The following is a 12475-nucleotide window of genomic DNA, read 5'->3' as shown; positions in this document are numbered from 1 at the left end:
TTTCAGGATAAGGTTGATTGCATTATCAGTCTATACACGATCTCTTTTCTTTGCACTTGAATCATTCTAAATGAGAAACATCTGGTTGTGTTTAACATGTATCATTTATTTTATGTGGGTACTTGTGTAAGAACAATTCAGATTTCCTCCAGCTGAATTGTAGAGAGGATGCCACTTTACTATCAGCAATAATATTCATCATTTGCAACCTGATCTTGATACATGGGGCCCAGAAGATAACCCTTATTTTGTGGTATAATATTTTTAATTAAGAGATGATATGTCTTAAATTTTAAAATTTTCATGAATAGATGATTAAGTACATTATATTTTTTTATTTATTTATTTTTCAACGTTTATTTATTTTTGGGACAGAGAGATACAGAGCATGAACGGGCGAGGGGCAGAGAGAGAGGGAGACACAGAATCGGAAACAGGCTCCAGGCTCTGAGCCATCAGCCCAGAGCCCGACGCGGGGCTGGAACTCACGGACCGCGAGATCGTGACCTGGCCGAAGTCGGACGCTTAACCGACTGTGCCACCCAGGCGCCCCAAGTACATTATATTTTTGTAAATAGCACTTTGTTTTGTTACCAATTATTGACTAATATTCATTTCAAGAAATATTTACTGAGTGCCTAATCTGGTGTAAAGAGCCATAAAAATGAATACACAAATCTCTGCTCTGTAAAAGACTATAATCTAGTCTTTTATGGGGAATAAAAATAATTAATATATTCTTGTAAAAGAAGATAAAGGAAGTGGCATTAAAAAATAATAGGAAGAGACTTGAAAGGAGAAAACAGTTCCAAGTGATTGGGGTGCCTGGGTGGCTCAGTCGGTTAAGCATCACTTTGGCTCAGGTCATGATCTCACAGTCCATGAGTTTGAGCCCCACATCAGGCTCTGTGCTGACAGCTCAGAGCCTGGAGCCTGCTTTGGATTCTGTGTCTCCCTCTCTCTCTCTGCCCCTCACCCGTTTGTGCTCTGTCTGTCTGTCTGTCTCTCTCCCAAAACAACTTTAAAATTTTTTTTTAAATAATAGTAATAAATAAAGATGGCTCTTGAAGAATACGTTAGGGAATATAGGCTAGAAGGGGAAAAGGATATTTCATGCAAAGAAAATACAAATGCAAAGATATGGAGGTGGAAAAGCATGGTTGTGCATCAATGAAAAGTCCAATGTAATTAGAATGTAAGAAGTCAATGAGAAAATAATTTGAAATAAACCTGAGAAAGTAGGTTGTAGGTAAGCTATGGTAGCCTTAAACTCCTGACTATTCTGAAGTAACAAATCTTGGAAGGGGTTTGAGCAGGTGGAGAAATATGATCAGATCTAACCATCAAAAGATTACATCATCAACCGTGTACATTGTGGGAAAGAGAGGCAGGCTCTCAGAGCCCAGGCAGGAACCGACAGAGACCAAGATTAGGGTAGTGACCTTGGAAACAAAAGGAAGTAAGGATTGATTTTACAGAGGGAACCTGGACAACCAGGCATATAACTGAATGTAGGAAATGGAAAAGACAAAATAACAGTTTGATATCTTGGTGACTACAAAATCAGTGTTGTAATTAATAGTAACAGATAAGTCCAGATGATTTTGCATGAGAAATTGATGAGTTCCATTTTGAACAAGTAGAATTCAAGATTTTAGAAAGGTGTCACGGGGGAGAGGTCAAGAAATTATATTACCCTTTTTTACTCACGTGAATTAGCAATCCTGCTAGCATGAAGTATCATACATGATGCTAACTCATTTGCTAAGTCTCTCAAAATGTCTTGCTTAAACCCTGATTTTATTTTTGTCCATACCTCCCATGTCTCCTTTCACTCACGTTTGAAGCAGAATTGATCTTCCTGGCTCTTATAAATACTATTCACATTTTCATCTAACTCAAGTAATATTTGTTCATTTCTCACCAAGCACATTTCTCCTCTGTTTTAACACCATCATAAAATAATTCCTGCTCACAAAGTTTTACACCTTTATGCTAAATTTAATAAAGAGATTATCTTTTTCCCCCTAAATATGCTCTTTTCCATTTCTCTCCAGCTAGTTCATTCTATTTTTTTCATAAATCTTTAAAATTTATTTCCTGGGGGGAGGTGAGGCAGAGAGGGAAGAAGAGAGAATCCTAAGCAGGGTCTGTACCAACACAGAGCCCCAACACAGGGCTCGAATTCACAAACCATGAGATCATGACCTGAGCCAAAATCAAGAATCAGATGCTTAACTGACTGAGCCACCCAGGCACCACCTCCAGTTAATGCATTTTAAATAAATTTTTGTCTTCTGCATTTAAAATAAGAAATAATTCTATTTTTCCTCAGTGCTGTTTTCTATATTTCTTTTTTCATTGATATTTGTTTTTCTGGAAAGATCTGATGACTTCACAAACCTGAAAATCTTTATCACCTTTGTTCAACAAATCTGTTTGAAAAACAGTGAAACTATAAACTCCTAGGACAACGTACAGACAAAATAAGCCCAAATTCAAGGTCCATAGTTAGGATCTTGTAACTTTATTCCTTTTACTTTAACATTTCTCCAACCCTGTCTCCCTCATCTCAGGAAAAAGTTATCCCTCCATAGATTTCTTTACTTAAAGTAATATAGGTCAGGTTTTAATCTAATTTTACTAGAATTCCTAATATTAAAATATGCTTATGATACTGTCTGACAAATGCCTTTGATCAAACCACAAGTAGCTCCTGCTTTTATGTACCCACAGAACTTTTTAATGTAAACCATATATAATGTTATAGTGCAGTCATTGTCTATTGAAGTGTGAGATCCTTGAAGACAGGGACCATCCCATATTAATTCCTAAATGCCTCATTCCTGGCACAGTACCTGACACATAATATGTGGCCTAATGTTTAATGAATAAATATGTGCACAAATGGATGTGCAAACGCTACTGTTAGACCTAATGGCCATTCAGGCCAAAGTGCTTTAGAAAAATTATGCTTAAAATGTCATATTTATTTCCTTGATTCTCTCTCTTTCTGGTAGTTTTCAATTTGTTTAATCACACATAAAGCCAAGCAAGTTAAAGTTAATTTTAAAGGGCATGAGACAATATATCATATGATTAAAAAAATCAGTATGCAATATGTTAAATATATCTTTTTCAAGAAATGTTGTCAGTAATACTTCTTATAAGGTACTTATATTTGCATAAAATTAAATTACATTCTTTTCCATCATATTATCTTTGTGACTTTTTATGCTTCTGAAAGTAATGCTGTTCATGGTAGAAGACTTGGAAATACCAAAAAGCATAAAGAAGAAAAAAAGTCATTCATAATTCTGTAGTCTAGAAATACTACTGTTAATTTGGGTGTATTTCCTGCATATGTTTTGATACATGAGATCATAATTTATGTACAGCTTTGTATGCTGGTCTATTTTTTTTTTCTCTTTTAATATTTATTTCTGAGAGAGAGACAGAGAAAGAGACAGAGACAGAGACAGAGCCCCGAGCAGGGGAGAGGCAGAGAGAGAGGGAGACACAGAATCTGAAGCAGGATCCAGGCTCTGAGCTGTCAGCATAGAGCCTGATGCAGAGCTCAAACCCATGAACCATGAGACCGTGACCTGAGCGAAGTCGGATGCTCAACTGATCCAGGAGTCCCATGGTCTATTTTTTTCTTTCATTTAACATGAGTATATTCTTTCTCATTAATCATTTCTAGAAATATCTTTAATGGCCACATCTGTTCTCTGAAAACCATATTTTTGCCTGCCCTTCTGTATATTAGACCTTTAGGTAATGTCCAAAATTTTAAGATTATATATATTTCTGCAAAAAATATCACTATAATAAAATAGCTATCAGGTAAATAACTCTAAATGTTCAACCCTATACCAAGTTGTTAATTACATTATTTAATTTAATCTTCATGATTTTCTGTAAGACAGATATAGTTATCCACATTTACAGTTGAGGAAATAGGTTCAGTGAGAAGAAAGAAATAACTTACCCTAAGTCACACAATCATTAGGAAGTAGAGGAGATATGTGAGCCCAAACTTGTCTGGTGCTCCAGCTTCTCTCTGACTAGGAAAACTACAGCCTTGATTGAACCTTTACAACTAAATCCAAGAAGACAAATTATTGAGGCAAAGGGACCAACTTTCTAAAATGTTTTGAGCACATTTGAGAGTGTGTCTACCTCCTAATTGGCACTAAGAGTCATCAAGATTTAAGCCTTTGCCATTTTTAGAGATGAATATTTTAACTCCTTTTTTTCTTCTCCTATTATTCTTTTCTTTGATTACTAGTGAAGTTAACTACAAATTGGTTAACTAGTTTCTTATGTCTTATAGCCATTTTTACTCCTGTTGGAGAATTTCCTGTTCCTATGATTGTTTTTTTTTTAAGTTTATTTATTTATTTTGAGAGAGAGAGAGAGCATAACCATGGGAGGAGCAGAAAGAGGAGGAGAGAGAGAATCCCAAGTAGACTCCCTGCCATCAGCACAGAGCCAGACTCACTCACAGCTTGATCCCACAAACCTCAAGGTCATGACCTAAGCTGATACCAAGAGTCAGACATTCAACCCACTGAGCCACCCAGGCAATTCTGTGTTCATTTTCTTTTTCCCTTAGGGCCTTTGTGTTTTTCATATTGATTTGTGTAACTTCTACATACTATGAATATAATATTTGTGGTGGTTTCCTAGTTTAGACAATCTTGTTTCAATTTTTTTGACATAAAATTTCACTTTTTGGTCCATTTTAGTAGATGAATTTTTTAGAGCAGTTTCAGATTCACAGAAAAATTGAGCAGAAAATACAAATGTCCCATATTCCTTCTGCTCCCACACATGCATAGCCTCCTTCCTATCAACATGCCCCAGAAGAATGGTACACTTGTTACAAAGGATGCACCTACATTGACATCATTATTACTCAAATACTATAGTTGATATTAGGGCTCTCTTGATGGTGTACTTTCTAAGGGTTTGGACAAATGCATGATGACATATATCCTCCATTACAGTATCTTAACATTTATATTTTTAAAAGTCAATTCTATTAGACTTAAATTTATTTGTCTTTTGTACTTTGTAAAGGTTTCTTTGTGGTTTTTTTACAGTTAACTTTATTTTTTTAGTTTCAAGTTTTTAATTAAATTCCATTTATTAACATATAGTATAATATTAGTTTCAGTCATAGAATTTAATGATTCATCACTTACAATATAACACCCAGGTTTCTTTAAGTATTAAATGAACATTTCTTTTAAAGTATTATATGAATTTTCTTTACAAGCATTTTGTTTTACTTTATATAGGTAGGTAATCATAACAACTTATTTCCGACATATAAAAAACATATGGAATGATATAAATACACAGAGCTATAATACATCTTAAAAAATAAAATATACCAAGCCTGTGTAACCCTCCCAAATAACATTCCCCTTCCTTCTCTCTAGAGGTTTCGCAACTCTAATTTTGGCTTTACCATTCCCAAGAATCTTCCGTCATATATTTTGTTATAAATTTTATACCATGTTGCATTCATACAATTTTTGCATATATGGCATTGCTTTGCATACATAAAATTGTTTTGTATATGCTATTTTTTTCACAAATACTACCCTACTTATGAATTCTCTAAATTTGCTTCTTTCATTTAATAATATATTTTGAGATTTACCCATGTTGATACAAATAATCAGTAACTCATTTCCTATTGAGTTAGCCAATTTAAAAATTAAGTGAAGATAACTAATCCTGGTGTTTTATCTTGTGTCCTTCCAAAAATAGACTCTGAGATGAGGTTTCAAGTATAAGTAGTTTATCTGTAGGATACAAAGGACTTTGGCAGAGGGGGGAAACAAGACAGGGAAGAGAAGACAGTGGATCAAGAGTGTGTTCTATAAATTGGTGCTGCCACTATGGAAAACAGTATAGAGATTCCTCAATAAATTAAAATGATCCAGCAATCCCTTCTGGGTATATATCTGATGGAAATGAAATCACTGTCTCAAAGAGATGTCTGCACTCCCATGTTCATTACAACATTCATTCAATAGCCATAGTGTGGAAACAGCCTACGTGTCAAATGACGAATGGATAAAAAATGTGGTATATGTATAATAAATACTATTCAGCCATAAAAAAAGAAGGAAATGTGGAAATCCTGCCATTTGTGACAACATGGATGAACCTAAAGGACATTATACTAATTGAAGTAAAACAGAGAAAGACAAGTAATCTATGATCTCAGTTATATGTGGGATCTAAAAAAAAAAAAAAAAAACTAAACTCATAGAAACAGAGAATAGATTGGTTTGCCAGGGGTGAGAGGGTGGGGGAAATGGGCAAAGGTGGTCAAAAGGTACAAATTTCCAATTAGAAGATAATAAGTTCTGGGAATCTAATGTACAGCATGTTGACAATAGTTAATACTGTATTATATACTTGAAAATTGCTAAGATAGTAGATCTTAAAAGTTCTCCCCATACACACAATAAAAGGTAGCTATACAATGTGATAGATATGTTAACTAATCTTTTGTGGTAATCATTTTGCAATATATTCCTATATCAAATCATCATGTTGTACACCTTAAACTTGTACAATATTATTGTCAATTATATCTCAATAAAAATGTAGAAATAAAAGAATGCATAATGAAGCCAGCTATAACCAGTGGGTAGCAGTGGGTAGATGACTTGAGCATAATCTTGCAGATGATAGTATAAAACACATGCCTCAAATGATACATATTCATCAACTCCCATCAGTCATTATTTGAGGGCTGTCCCTGGGGTATGTTAATTCCCCAGCATTTCTTTCTTTTTTTTTTTTTTGTAATTTTTTTTTAATTTACATCCAAGTTGTTGGCATATAGTGCAACAATGATTTCAGAAGTACATTTCTTAATGCCCCTTACCCATTTAGCCCATCTCCCCTCCCACAAACCCTCTAGTAACCCTCCGTTTGTTCTCCATATTTAAGAGTCTCTTATGTTTTGTCCCCCTCCCTGTTTTTATATTATTTTTGCTTCCCTTTCCTTGTGTTCATCTGTTCTCTGTCTTAAAGTCCTATGAGTGAAGTTACATGATATTTGTCTTTCTCTGTTAATTTCACTTAGCATAATACCCTCCAGTTCCATACACATAGTTGCAAATGGCAAGATTTCATTCTTTTTGATTGCTGAATAATACTCCATTGTGTGTGTGTGTGTGAGTGTGTGTGTGTGTGTGTGTGTGTGTGTGTGTGTGTGTATACCACATCTTCTTTATCCATTCATCCATCAATGGACATTTGGACTATTTCCATACTTTGGCTATTGTTGATAGTGCTGCCATAAACATTGGGGGCATGTGCCCGTTTGAAACAGCACACCTGTATCCTTGGATAAATACCTAGTAGTGCAGTTGCTGGGTCATAGGGTATTTCTATTTTTAATTTTTTGAGGAACCTCCATATTGTTTTCCAGAGTGGCTGCACCAGTTTGCATTCCCACCAGCAGTGCAAGAGATCCTCTTTCTCCACATCCTCACCAACATCTGTTGTTGCCTGGGTTGTTAATGTTAACCATTCTGACAGGTGTGAGGTAGTATCTCATTGTGGTTTTGATTTGTATTTCTCTGATGATGAATGATGTTGAGCATTTTTTCATGTGTGAGCTGGCCATCTGGATGTCTTCTTTGGAGAAGTATCTAGTCATGTCTTTTGCCCATTTCTTCACTGGATTGTTTGTTTTTTGGGTGTTGAGTTTGATCAGTTCTTCATAGATTTTGGATACTAACCCTTTATCTGATATGTTGTTGCAAATATCTTCTCCCATTCCGTCGGTTGCATTTTAGTTTTGCTGATTGTTTCCTTCGCTGTGCAGAAGCTTTTTATTTTGATGACGTCCCAGTAGTTCATTTTTGCTTTTGTTTCCCTTGCCTTGGGTGACATGTTGAGTAAGAAGTTGCTGTGGCCAAGGTCAAAGAGGTTTTTGCCTGCTTTCTCCTTGAGGATTTTGATGGCTTCCTGTCTTACATTGAGGTCTTTCAACCATTTTGAGTTGATTTTTGTGTATGGTGTAAGAAAGTGGTCCATGTTCATTCTTCTGCATGTCGTTGTCCAGATTTCCCAACACCACTTGCTGAAGAGACTGTTTTTATCCCATTGGATATTCTTTCCTGCTTTGTTAAAGATTAGTTGGCCATATGTTTGTAGGTCCATTTCTGGGTTCTCTATTCTGTTCCATTGATCTGAGTGTCTGCTCTTGTGCCAGTACCATATTGTCTTGATGATTACAGCTTTGTAGTATAGCTTAAAGTCTGGGATTGTGATGCCTCCTGCTTTGGTTTTCTTTTTCAAGATTGCTTTGACTATTCGGGGTCTTTTCTGGTTCCCTACAAATTTTAGGATGGTTTGTTCTAGGTCTGTGAATAATGCTGGTGTTATTTTGATGGGGATTGCATTGAATATGTAGATTGCTTTGGGTAGTATTGACATTTTAACAATATTTGTTCATCCTATCCAGGAGCATGGAATATTTTTCCATTTTTTTGTGTCTTCTTTAACTTCTTTCATAAGCTTTCTATAGTTTTCAGTGTATAGATTTTCACCTCTTTGGTTAGATTTATTCCTAAGTATTTTATGGATTTTGGTGCAATTGTAAATGGAATCAATTCCTTGATTTCTCTTTCTGTTGCCTCACTGTTGGTGCCTTGATTTTATATCCTGCAATTTTGCCGAATTCATGAATCAGTTCTAGAAGTTTTTTGGTGGAATCTTTTGGGTTTTCCATAGAGAGTATCATGTCATCTGCAAAGAGTGAAAATTTGACCTCCTCCTGGCCAATTTGCATGCCTTTTATTTCTTTATGTTGTCTGATGGCTGAGGCTAAGACTTCCAATACTATGTTGAATAACAGTGGTGAGACTTGTCTTGTTCCTGACTTTAGAGGGAAAGCTCTAAGTTTTTCCCCATTGAGGACGATAATAGTGTTTGGTCTTTAATATATGGCTTTTATGATCTTGAGGTATGATCCTTCTATCCCTACTTTCTTGAAGGGTTTTATCAAGAAAGGATGCTGTATTTTGTCAAATGCTTTCTCTGCATCTGTTGAGAGGATCATATGGTTCTTGTCCTTTCTTTTATTGGTGTGATGAATCACATTAATTGTTTCGTGGACATTGAACCAGCCCTGCATCCCAGGTATAAATCCCACTTGGTCGTGGTGAATAATTTTTTTAATGTATTGTTGCATCCAGTTGACTAATATCTTGTTGAGGGTTTTTGCATCCATGTTCATCAGGGAAATTGGTCTGTAGTTCTCCTTTTTAGTGGGGTCTCTGGTTTTGGAATCAAGGTAATGCTGGCTTCATAGAAAGAGTTTGGAAGTTTTCCTTCCATTTCTATTTTTGGGAACAGCTTCAAGAGAATAGGTGTTAACTCTTCCTTAAATGTTTGCTAGAATTCCCCTGGAAAACATTCTTGCCCTGGACTCTTGTTTTTTGGCAGTTTTTGATTACTAATTCGATTTCCTTACTGGTTATAGGTCTTGCTCAAATTTTCTATTTCTTCATGTTTCCATTTTGGCAGTGTATATGTTTCTAGAAATTTTTCAATTTCTTCCAGATTGCCCATTTTATTGGCGTATAATTGCTCATAGTATTTTCTTATTGTTGTTTGTATTTCTGCTGTGTTGGTTGTGATCTCTCCTCTTTCATTCTTGATTCTATTATTTGGATCCTTTTCTTTTTCTTTTTATCAAACTGGGTGGTGGTGTATCAATTGTGTTCATTCTTTCAAAGAACCAGCTTCCGGTTTCATTGATCTGTTCTACTGGGTTTTTTTGGTTTCTATAGCATTAATCTTTATTATTTTCTGTCTTCTGCTGGTTTGGCGTTTTATTTGCTATTCTTTTTCCAGACCTTTAAGGTGTAAGGTTAGGTTGTATATCTAAGACCTTTCTTCCTTCTTTAGGAAGGCCTGGATTGCTATATACTTTCCTCTTATGACCGCCTTTGCTGCGTCCCAGAGGTTTGGTGCTGTTGTGTTTTCATTTGCATTGACTTCCATGTATTTTTTAATTTCCTCTTTATCTTCTTGGTTAGCCCCTTCATTCTTTAGTAGGATGTTCTTTAGTCTCCAAGTACTTGTTACCTTTCCAAATTTTTTCTTGTGGTTGAAGTCCCCTACTATTATGGTTTTATTATCAATGAGTTTATTTATGTTTGTGATTAATTGATTTATATATTTGGGTGCTCTCACATTTGGAGCATAAATGTTTATAATTGTTAGGTCTTCTTGGTGGATAGACCCCTTAATTATGATATAATGTCCTTCTTCATGTCTTGTTACAGTCTTTATTTTAAAGTCTATATTGTCTGATATAAGTATGGCTACTCCGGCTTTCTTTTGTCGACCATTAGCATGATAGATGGTTCTGATCCCCTTACTTTCAATCTGAAGGTGTCTTTAGTGGGTCTAAAGTGGATCTCTTGTAAATAGCATATGGATGGATATTGTTTTCTTCTCCATTCTGTTACCCTATGCCTTTTGATTGAATCATTTAGTCCATTGATGTTGAAGGTAAGTACTGAAAGATATGAATTTATTGCCATTATGTTGCTTATAGAGTTGGAGTTTCTGGTCCTTTCTCTGGTGTTCCCTGGTCCTTTCTAGTCTTTGCTGTTTTTGGTATTTATTTATTTATTTATTTATTTTGTTATTTTGTTATTTTTTCATCTTTTCTCCCCTCAGAGAGTCCCCCTTAAAATTTCGTGTAGGGCTGGTTTAGTGCTCATGAACTCCTTTAATTTTTGTTTGTCTGGGAAACTGTTAATCTCTCTTATTTTGAATGATAGTCTTGCTGGATAAAGAATTCTTGGCTGCATATTTTTTTGATCCAGCACATTGAATATATCCTGCCACTCCTTTCTGGCCTGCCAAGTTTCTGTAGATAGGTCTTGCTGCAAACCTGATCTGTCTTCCCTTGTAGGTTAAGGACTTTATTCCCTTGCTGTTTTCATGATTATTTCCTTGCCTGAGTATTTTGTGAATTTGACTATGATATGCCTTGTTGATGGTCGGTTTTTGTTGAATCTAATGGGAGTCCTCTGGGCTTCCTGGATTTTGATGTCTGTCTTTCCCCAGGTTAGGAAAGTTTTCTGCTATGATTTGCTCACATAATGTTTCTACCCCTTTTTCTCTCTCTTCATCTTCTGGAACCCCTATGATTCTAATGTTCCTTTTTGATGAGTCACTGATTCTTAAGTCATGCTTTTTGCCTTAGTCTCCCTCTTTTTTCTGCTTCATTGTTCTCCTTAAGTTTGTCCTCTATGTCACTGATTCTCTGTTCTGCCTCATCCATCCTTGCCGCCATGGCATCCATTTGAGATTGCAGGTCAGTTATAGCATTTTATTTCATCCTGCAGAAAGAGATTTCTTTTACTTCTTTTACTCTTTTATCTCTGCAGAAAGAGATTCTAATCTGTTTTCAACCCCAGCTAGTATTCTTACTATTGTGATTCTAAATTCTGGTTCAGACAACTTGCTTTTATCTGTGTTGGTTAAGTCCCTGGCTGTCATTTCTTCTCTTTTGGGGTGAATTCCTTCATTTCATCATATTGAAGGGAGAAAAGGAATTAATGAGTTTAAAAAATTTAAATTAAAAAATTAAAAACAACACACACACACACACAAAACAAAACAAATAAATGATGCTAGATCCTAGGTGTGTTTTGGTCTGGGTGTTGAAAGGGGCTTGATAGATTAGAGAAAGAAAGGGAAAGGAAAAAAAAAAGGAAATCGTTTGAAAATTTGAAAAATGAATACACTGTAATAGAATAAAATGAAGTGATGGAAGTTTAATAGAATTTGGAAAAATTACACAAAAGTAAAAAATATAGTAGAAAAAAGGCATGATAAATATTTTTAATAAAAATTGAAAATAAAAATACATGTTTTCCTGCATTCAAGAAAAAGAAAAAAAAAACAAAAAAGAGAAAAAAAAGAAAATTGAATAGATGGACCAGTGAACAGCCTGAAATACATTTGAAATTACTTTGTTTTCCCCTAGAAGTCAAACTATGAAGCACTTTATAGTCTGTAAACTAAGTAGGCGGAGAGGTTTGTGTTCCTGAAGAGCGGTTGGCTCAGTTGGGCAGGGCCTAATGTAATGGCTCCATTCTCCACTAGATGGTGCTGCCTACCTTACTGGTGTGGATTGTTGTGACACTTGTAGGTGTGTATGCACATGTGTGGGAGGGGTGAAAATGGCGTCACCCAGCTACCCAGTCTCTAGTATCAGAACTCTGTTCTCCCCAATCAGCACCTGTCCTGTCTTCGGCTTCCGTCCACTCCCTGCTTATACACTGTCCGTGACCAAGCCCCAGGCAGCACCTCCCTCCTGAGTTCTATCTCAGATGTGGCTGTGTTTCCCGACCCCTTATCTCTGAGGGACTGTGGCTTTGACCCTTTCTGCCCTCTGAAGGAGGGTCTC

This window comes from Lynx canadensis, chromosome B2, assembly GCF_007474595.2.
Source record: "Lynx canadensis isolate LIC74 chromosome B2, mLynCan4.pri.v2, whole genome shotgun sequence".
In the NCBI taxonomy this organism is placed as follows: Eukaryota; Metazoa; Chordata; class Mammalia; order Carnivora; family Felidae; genus Lynx; species Lynx canadensis.
Note: the sequence above shows the minus strand (reverse complement) of the source record.